Source organism: Macrobrachium nipponense, chromosome 19 (genome assembly GCF_015104395.2).
Source record: "Macrobrachium nipponense isolate FS-2020 chromosome 19, ASM1510439v2, whole genome shotgun sequence".
NCBI lineage: Eukaryota > Metazoa > Arthropoda > Malacostraca > Decapoda > Palaemonidae > Macrobrachium > Macrobrachium nipponense.
Genome location: NC_061088.1, coordinates 43,536,566 through 43,546,236, shown reverse-complemented (window position 1 = coordinate 43,546,236; position 9,671 = coordinate 43,536,566). Strand labels below are relative to the sequence as shown.

The following is a 9,671-nucleotide window of genomic DNA, read 5'->3' as shown; positions in this document are numbered from 1 at the left end:
CTCTGCCTGCTCCTTTGAGCCTGGGGGGTGGGGGTTCTTCCAATTTTTTGAACGGGATGCTCCTCAGTGAATTCTGACCTCTAGACCTGGCTATCTTTAGACCTAATTTTATATGGTGAAATAATTATATAGAAGTTAAATTTTTCACAAAACTACTTTTAATTTGCTCAGACTAGGATATATCATTATGGCAAGCATTAACAGTTCAATATAGCTCATCTCTAGACCTGTGTTGTCAAGGACCCAAATTATTATACCTTATTTGGGATAAGGGCCATCTATAGACCAAAATTGCCAAAATGAGCCAATCCTGATGAGGAACCCTGTATACCCGGTCATAGTAACCCCCCCCCCACACACACACACACACACACCGAGCCTTTCAGACTAGGCCACAATCATAAGGCCAGTCTAATTTTTTTTTTTCAGCTAACTGTTCATTGGTTTGGTCACACATGTATAAATTTAAAGGTATGGGTGGCCTTATGGGTCATTAAGCCTATACTTTGAAGTAACAACTCTCAAAATGTATTGCACAATGATTTATTTTCATGATATTTGTTCTTACATTGAATGTATATACTATAACATTTATTGTACATCTGTGCATTTATTTATTCCCAGCAGTTTAAAAAAGTTTTTTTTTCACTGCTGTTTCCAACAGTTTAATGATACTACATTGTAATGATAATATATGCATTGATATGAAATTAGCAGGCTATATCAAAACATCAACAAAAAACTCATTATGTGCCTTGCTTGGCCATTTAGTTTTTTCTTATTACAAGGACCAGATTAACACTTTAATATTACATAGCTATAATGCAGTGAAAGAAATCTAGAAACATCAAATTAGTGTCCAACATACACGATTTACCCTATTGACCTAATGGCCCTTAAACAATATTGTTTTAACCATTTTTTTTCGTAGGCTGTCTTATCACAGCATTTTAAATTATTGTTTACAGCAATAGTTATCAGGTAAAATATTAACATTTGTATACAACTAACCCCCTTTCCCCTATACCTTGCTAAAAAAACAAAAGTCATTGTAAGTTAACTTTCAAACATAAGGAACAACTTTATTTTATTAGATCCTTGTAGGGAATATGTAACTTTGTAAGCGAGCGCATCAAGACAAGAAAATCCGTGCATTATTAAGCGAATAGTGGCGAAAAAACGTCATATACTGCAGCCTGCTGCATTGTTTGAATTACCGCGCCAAGATGGCGGGCCTGATGACGTGCGCCAGCCTATTCAGCTAGCGGCCGATGCGGCATCTAGGCTTTTATATGTGTGTGTGTAACTACCAGAAGTATGAGGAGAATTAGGACTGTTGGTGAAGAAACGGAGGATTTGCACGCCCAAGATGGATCAAGTGAAGGATCTTTGAACTTGGAACAATTGTTCCAGGGGAGTGATGCCTCCCGTGGAGCTGACCGAGAAAGGATTTCCCAAGAAAATGAAGAATCTGTTGTTCCTGAAGAGACTCCGAGTAGTCAGTGTGTTCCTGAAGATAGTAGTGGAACTACAGTAGGTGAAGTAGCAGTTATTGATAGTTCAACCCTTGAAGTTGGGCAGGTGACAAGAGAAAACGCTAATGGTCCGTTGCTGAAGCAAGGGAGGGTGCATCGTTAGCTGATTTGTTCTTCAGAGTTGTTGATCAGGAAGAGATGCAACAAACTCCTACCTGTTATTATCTGAAGGAAGGTTTGCTGATGAAGTATAGACCTTCTGATATACCGGGAAATGCTGAATGGGGCGAATATCATCAGATTTTGATTCCATGTCCATTGAGTAAACAAGTGGTAGCAGTAGCTCACGAATCTGGACATATGGGAATCAGGAAGACTGTGGAAGAGATCATGAGATATTTTTTCTGGCCTGGACTTCATAAATATGTTAGCAGGTTCTGTCGAGTGTGTCATACCTGCCAGATAGCTGGAAAACTTAATGAAACCACTCAGAAAGCCCCCCTACAACCTATAGAAGTTAGAGGAGAACCCATTAACAAGGTGATTATAGATATGATTGGACCACTTCCGAAGACGACGAAAGGAAATGAATATTTGTTGACATTAATGTGCCCTGTTACCAGATATGCTGAGGTGATTCCTGTTAGAAACATATCTGCCAAGATAGTTGCTGAGAAACTAGTGGAGTTTTTCTCAAAGTTTGGTATACCAGAAATTGTACAAAGTGATAAGAGGATCAAACTTTACTTCCAAGTTTTTCCAGGATGTGATGAACTTATTAGGGGTGAAACAACAGTTATCAACTGCTTATCATCCAGAGACTCAAGGTGCCCTGGAAAGGTTCCACCAGACATTGAAAAGTATGCTGCCAAAGTATTGTTCCGAGTCAGGAAGAGATTGGGATGTTGGTTTGCCCTTAATGTTGTTTGAAGTTAGGAATGCTTCTCAAGAAAGTATGGGATGTTCACCTTACAAGATGATTTTTGGAAGAGAAGTGAGAGGACCGTTGAAGATTTTTGCAGAAAATATTGTAGAAAATAAAGAGGAAATCCAAGGAGAGTATGTGAAAAACTTAAGGAAAAGGTTGGAAGAGATTGGAAAATTCTCTTTAGAAAATCTGAAAATTTTTGCAGACGTACCCAGACGTACTAATCTGACCAAACATGAAATCAAGATCCAAGAAGATGGAAAATCATTCAAGCAAAGAGCTTATCGCTTATCACCTTATCATCGAGATGTTCTGAAGAAAGAAGTTGAATATTTGCTACAACATGGATTAGCAGAACCCAGTTCAAGTCACTTCAGTTCTCCATGTGTGTTAGTGAAGAAACCTGATGGCTCCTTTAGGATGTGTACTGATTATAGGAAACTGAATTCCATTAGTATGGCTGACAATTATCCCTTGCCTCTTATAGATCAGTTACTTGATAATATTGGGCAAGACTGACTTATCGAAGGGATATTATCAGATACCCTTAGATGAAAATGCAAAGTTGCTGTCAGCTTTTATTACTCCTTTTGGATTGTATCAGTATACTGTACTGCCATTTGGTCTGGTGAATGCACCAGCCACATTTCAACGATTGATGGATCAACTGCTAGGATCTATAGAAGGAGTAGGTGTATACCTTGATGACATAGTCATTTACTCTACAACGTGGGAAGAACATCTGCAGATCCTGAAGAAAGTTTTCAAGAAACTACAGGAGATAGGACTAACAGTCAACCTAGAGAAGAGTGAGTTTGGGAAGGCGACTGTTCAGTACCTTGGGCTTGAAGTTGGAAAAGGCCTTCTCGCTCTGGTGAATGCTAATGTAGAAGGTATTTGTAAGGCTACCCCACCTACTACTAGGAAGCAGCTACAAAGATTTTTGGTCATGGCTGGATTCTATTATCATTTCTGTACAAATTTCTCAGCCGTATTAGCTCCCTTGACAGATTTAACTAGTCCCAAAACCAAGTTTGTTTGGACTCCAGAATATCAAGAATCCTATGAGAAGGTAAAAGCAATTTTAACTTCAAGACCATGCAACTATTGAAAAGGAAACTCTAGCCTTAATTACAGCATTGAAAAAGTTTGAAGTGTATGTGAACAGACCTAGGAATGAAGAAGTTTTAGTGTTGTCTGATCACAATCCCCTGTCATTTATACAGCGGATGAAAAACCATAATCAAAGACTAACCAGGTGGTCTTTGTGCTTGCAACAGTATAATATAAAGGTTGAGCACACATTTGGTAAGAACAATGTAGTTGCCGATTATTTATCCCGTTGTGAATCATTGGATTGAACCCCGGAATAACTAATCTCCTGGGGGGAGGAATCTTATAATGTAAGTTTTGTAATGCAATTATAATTTTGGTAATATGATTAATTCACCTCAGAAACTGTGTATGATGTTTTGAAATGTATGTTTTTGTGTTCAGAATCCCACATATAAAGATAACATGTTAAGTAGTGTAACTTTTAATTTTTAAATATACATAGGGCGGAGAGAGGAAAAAGTAACTTAAGACAGAGAGAAAGAATAAGGTTGTTATTCGCATCTTGAGAATACCTTAGCTAAGCTGATTTTTTATCTTCCTAAAGGGGCTCCTATAACGAAACAAGGGGGCCTTGTTCATAAGACATATGTGATCGCAGCCAGAGGCCCCTACTCGATAGCCCTATAGAGATGATGTAGTATGTTTTAGTCTCGGGTGTGTACACTCAACTTCACCCATTCACCCTGATACGCATATTTACGTATATAAAACTGTCATTCGCTTTTGAGACGTAGTGGTGTGTGTTAGAGAGTGAAGCATTGCTCTCAAATATCTCTCTCTCTCTCAAATGTCTCGTGCTCGCTCATTCACGAGACTGTTTCATTAACGCAATGTAACTCACATTTGTATTTGAGCTGGTCACTCAGTAACTGTCTTAATGTATGTGCTGTTTGTGGAATCTGAGCATAGTGTTTTTGATATTATTTTTGTGAAGGTGCCCACGAAAGAATGCAACAGGCCTTTTCTTTTGAGTCAGGAGTTGCAACTGCGTTTGAAGGTATTTAAAAAATGTTTTGAAGTGCACTTCGAGGTTTTATTTTACAATGTTTGCATAAAACTAATTTTTAAGCAATTTTTCTTTAGCTTTGTTCTTTTGACATTTCCATTTTACATGCTTATTGTTTGTACTGTCAATGCTTTAATTGTTTTCATATTATGCATTATGCTTTTTTGCATTGTCTTTATTTGTTTAATTAGCTTGAATTATTTTGATTGTGTAAATTTTGAATCTTACCCTTGTGAATTAATCTATTTAATTAAATTTCATTTCAAATATAATTACTGCTTTATAATCTAATTAAATTAATTTTCTTGATAAATTTTTATATAATTTTGCTTAATAATTAATTCAAGAATTAATTAAACTTTTGTTTTCGAGTAATAATAATTTCCCTGAGATTGGGAATTTCACTTATAAATTTTGAATTTAGAAATAAATATTGGTATTGAAAATTTTTCGAAGAGTTTCATTTACTTCCACCAGTATATAACAATATAATGTAGCATGTTTTATTTTTGGTTAGGTAGAAATATAGAGTGGTAATTATGCAGTTTCCCTCAAATGAATCAGAATCAGGGAAATACTTAGATTTGAAATTGCAGGAGGAGTGATGCCCTTTAATTAAGATTACCTCACATCCATTTTAATAAACTTACTGATTGTTTTCTTGACTGTTCAGTTCTATAAGGGATCACTGTTACCTTTAGAGTATTCAGTCGTTTAGTATTTGTGATGAAGGGTCAGGTGACTGGCTGTAGTGAGGTAAGCAATAACCAAGTACTTGATCAAACTGTGCCCCAAGTACAAAGGGTGTCCTAGACCCAGGAATAAAAGGGTCTCTTGCGCTAACAAGTACAAATGGTAAGTGTAGTAACCAGATACTTGGCAATTTGGGTTAACAAATATAAATGGTGTCCAGACACAGATCTTTGGATACTTCCCCCAAAGTATTAATGGTATCCAGACCCAGATACTCTAGGCCACTTCATCACAATATATATATATATATATATATATATATATATATATATATATATATATATTATAAAATATATATATATATATCTTTATATATATATATTTGAAAAATGCTTTTCATGTAATTATCTGGAAAGAGTCGAGTCTGTTCCCGTTTCTCTCTGACTGGGGAAACTTGTGGCTGGTTTTTATAACAACTTTTCTAAGAGGGATAGTTGGCTTCCTGCCTCTTATACTGCGGAAATACTTTCAAACCTATGGATAACTTTTCTTGAAGATTTTGTAGAAGGTGGAGCTGGTTTCCGACTCACTGCCATCAGAAGATTAGAAGTTTAATGGTTGGCGTTTCATGAAACTTCATCGAGAATGAACATTGTCTTCACATGCAATGATGCTCTCTAAGATCTGGTCGTCATGTTATAGGTTGAATTTCACTAGGGTCACTTTTAGGTAAAGAAATTAATATTCATAGTACTTTAAATCTCTTATTCTTTCGTGCTCTGTATCTACTTTCTACGATTGGTCTTCAGCGAATTATCACAACAATTTCAAGTTACAATATTTCTTTAGAAAAGTGTAGTATACAAAAAATTATATACCAAGGTAATGAGGTCTCTCCGTCTCACATTGCACAATGGTTTTCCCGCAACTAGAAAAAGAAAAAAATATGCCACATTTTTGGCGACTTTAAATTCATCCAGTTCAAGTCTCAAGTGTTTCGTCTGCATTCCAATGGACCAAAGTGTTATTAAACGAAGGTGAACATGCTGCAGATTCATCGAGTTTATATTTCATTTACTGTCTCTCTCAGTTATGAAATTAGTACCAATGTTCATTCCCCAAAAAGAAAATGTGCCATCTTTTTCTTAATAAATTAATTACTGCTCTATCAGTACCTGGATATTATTTCATAATACTTTGTATGGGCTCATCATCCATTAATGTAAACAGTATGAGCATTTTAATAACATCAAGGGAAAACCTGGAATGATTATTTTCAAGCTGGTTCTTCATTGACACATCATTTTTCCTCAAGTATTTGCCTCACAAAGTGAGCGGACCTCTGCAATTGTAACCTGACATTACTCTTCTAATAATTCAGTTACATAAATTCCATGCTTTGCCGACATGCCTACTTCATTGTTGAGTGGAGTTTATTTGTTTAACAATGTGGAATTAAGGATGAGTGTACCAAGTTCTGTATCTTAAATAAATGCGATTCTCATTTTGGATATTATGAACTTTTTTAGCCGAACGTATTTATTAGGCCTTCCGATTAGAGTGTATGCAAGAGAATTTGTGTATTCCACAGAAATGAAGATACAAGGAACAGAAAAAGTAGGAAAAAAAAAGTCAAGAACCTACTGAGAAGAAAATGAGACGAGAAAGTAAAACGAAGAAAATCAATTTTCCGCTTTCACTGTGGCGTCTACTGCTTGGAGGACGATCTATTCACTTCCTTGTAATCTTGAAAAAGGACGAGAAGAACCGTCTGAAAACAGTAAGAGCTTTGAGACAGAGTATAATCTGAATACACGTGGATAACAAAGTATTGATGTGGTATTTATTAAGAAGCAACCTTCAATTAAATCTGAAGGCCAATTAGCAAATATTCCGTAATAAATGAACTAAATAAATTCATAATTCTTGAATGTGTGTGAAAAGTTTACTGCAACCTTCATTATTTCTAAAAAAAAAAAAGTGCATACATCTGTGAAGAACAGCGCCCTCCTCTGCCCAACCCAAATACCATTAATTCTTTTCATCCTTATCATTTACAATATGAAAATTTCTATAAACAAGCACCATCCCACAAAAAAGCCGTTAATATACAAGGCAGCAACCACAGAACCAAAATTCCTACCCACACGAAAAAAAAAAAAAAAAAACGAAAGAAGGAAGAAAAGTGAAGATACGGTTTTCTTAAATCTTCGGACACACATTGCTGAATAAGGCCACACCTGGCAACTCTAGATAAGGGGTAAGGGGTTGGAGCTTGAAAATCATGTGTTTGTTGCTTTCTAGAATTCTAGTAACTTTGAACCATAAACATTCTGTAGAAGTCCCATAATCATTAATACTTGACTGCAGCGACAGCCTCTATATTATTCGTTAACAACAGTTCAGAGTAGTATCGATCATCATTCTTTAAAACCTACCGTGAAACCTTACTCATAAGTCATGTTATGACATTAAACTTGCTTAAAATTTATGCATAATTGGAAACGAACCTTGAATAATGAGAGAAATTTTTTTAAAATTTGGGCAATATTGGTGGAAACCACGAGGAACAATATAGTAATGAAGGCGATATTATAAACAGGAGAGAGAGAGAGAGAGAGAGAGAGAGAGAGAGAGAGAGAGAGAGAGAGAGAGAGCATATAACTATCTATAGAGATGCTTAGTTCATTATATTTACTTTTAGAGATTGAGGGACAATATTTTTTCAAATATGTTTTAGAAGTAGAGAGGGCAAAATTTGTTTACGTGAAAGCATAGGTCTATTTATAACTACTTAATTCATTATATTTTCTTTGGGAGATAGTGTGTTAATATATTTTCAAAGTATGTTTTAAGAGGTAGAGAGAGAGAGAGAGAGAGAGAGAGAGAGAGAGAGAGAATTATAGTTTTGGGGATAGACTTGCAATGGGGAAGGGCAGAAGAAAGAGCAGTGAGTCGGTTCACAGATATCTGGTAAATGGTGATATGGCTACCAAGATCGTGTTTCACTATACTAGATAAAATATTATTAAGGGGCCATAGTATTCAAGTTAATTTTCTAAGAAATTCATACCCTAATCTTTATTTCATTCGACAGTTGCCATAGCATTCACGAAAAATGCTGTGTAAAGTAAAAATATTTATTACCACAAATAACTCGATATCCTATTGCACAGGCAATTAAAGTTTTATGTCGTGCAAAAAAAGCTGTGTTGGGAGATCTTTCAGCTTCATGGCAATGTAATGCAGCCATGTTAGCTGGGTAGGCTAGCTCCAAACTTCTTGTAATGGGAGCATAGCCAGAAAATGTTGGAGTTGACAGGCTACTTTAACCTTTAAAAAGATTTCCTTTTTAACGACAGGAGCACTGTAAACAGTTACTAGCATTTGACCCATGTCAGGTCAAATTCATCAGTGTGAAAGCTGTTACACCAATAACCAGTGACTTGTGCTTTTCATGACGTAACCCCGCCGCTCCACATACGTTTTCCCACCCTTTTTGGTAGGCAAGGTTCCACGTATTCACTTTGAAGGCAAGAACAGGATGGTTCTCGTGTGTTTTTGTGTTCTTATTTCCTGTGTGTTGTTGTAAATTAGTTTCTATATATGAGAAAAGGATATGCCCTTTCTATAAATAAAAATGCTACATAATTGTTTAGTCCCTGCGGGTATAAAAAGATCCCACAGGCAGTAATCACCCTCTCTCTATAACCTCTAGTCACCCAATTAACATCTAACAGGCAGAGGGGGCTCCAGGCTTAAGTCGTACATTTCCACGCAGAAGTAGTTGCAAGAGACTTGAGTACTTCAGTGACCATAACCATGAACAGTAAGTAACGTTGTATATCTTGGCCATCGTTGGCTTTAGTGAGTTATAAAGTGTTTTTGATTAAACAGCACTGTAACAGAATCATGTACCCGAGATTATTGCAGTGAAATTTTGTGTCCTTTTTGAGATTTTTTTTATTCTTCTGGTCGCGTGGCCACCTTACAGACCTTACAGCTCGTTTGGGTTGTCCCAGGTCCATGATGTTTTCGGCAATTTCTTCTTTCTGTTTCCATGCCTGTATTATCATGTAGCGTTCTCTTCTCCTTTCTAGACTATATAATTTAAAAAATTGTAGTCTTTCTCAGTAGTCAAGATCCTAAACTATGGGTAATCCCTTATCTCCTGTCCTTAGCAATATTTACATGGAATTTTTTGAGGCAAAACTCTTACCAAGAATTTTGCCCCAAAAAGTTATTTGGTTTAGATATGTGGATGATATCTTCTGTATTTGGCCAGTTCACGAAAATCTCCAGGAATTCCTTAATAATCTCAATAATTTAGTCCCTTCTATAAAATTTACTGTAGAGGAAGAAAGAAATTGTAATTTGAATTTTCTTGGTGTAACTGTCCATAGAAATGATAGAAATTTCACCTTTTCAGTCTTTCGAAAATCAATTAACATTT

The 9,671-nt window shown here is 36.0% G+C and overlaps 1 long non-coding RNA gene across 1 annotated transcript in view; it reads right to left on the bottom strand.

Moving 5' to 3' along the window:
* Positions 1-5,962: 5,962 nt before the first annotated feature.
* LOC135212864 (uncharacterized) overlaps positions 5,963-9,671 on the bottom strand; it is a 30,504-nt gene continuing 26,795 nt past the window's right edge. Inside the window, exon 3 of the long non-coding RNA XR_010314001.1 lies at positions 5,963-6,989. This is a non-coding gene — a long non-coding RNA (uncharacterized LOC135212864). The remainder of the gene's footprint in view (positions 6,990-9,671) is intronic.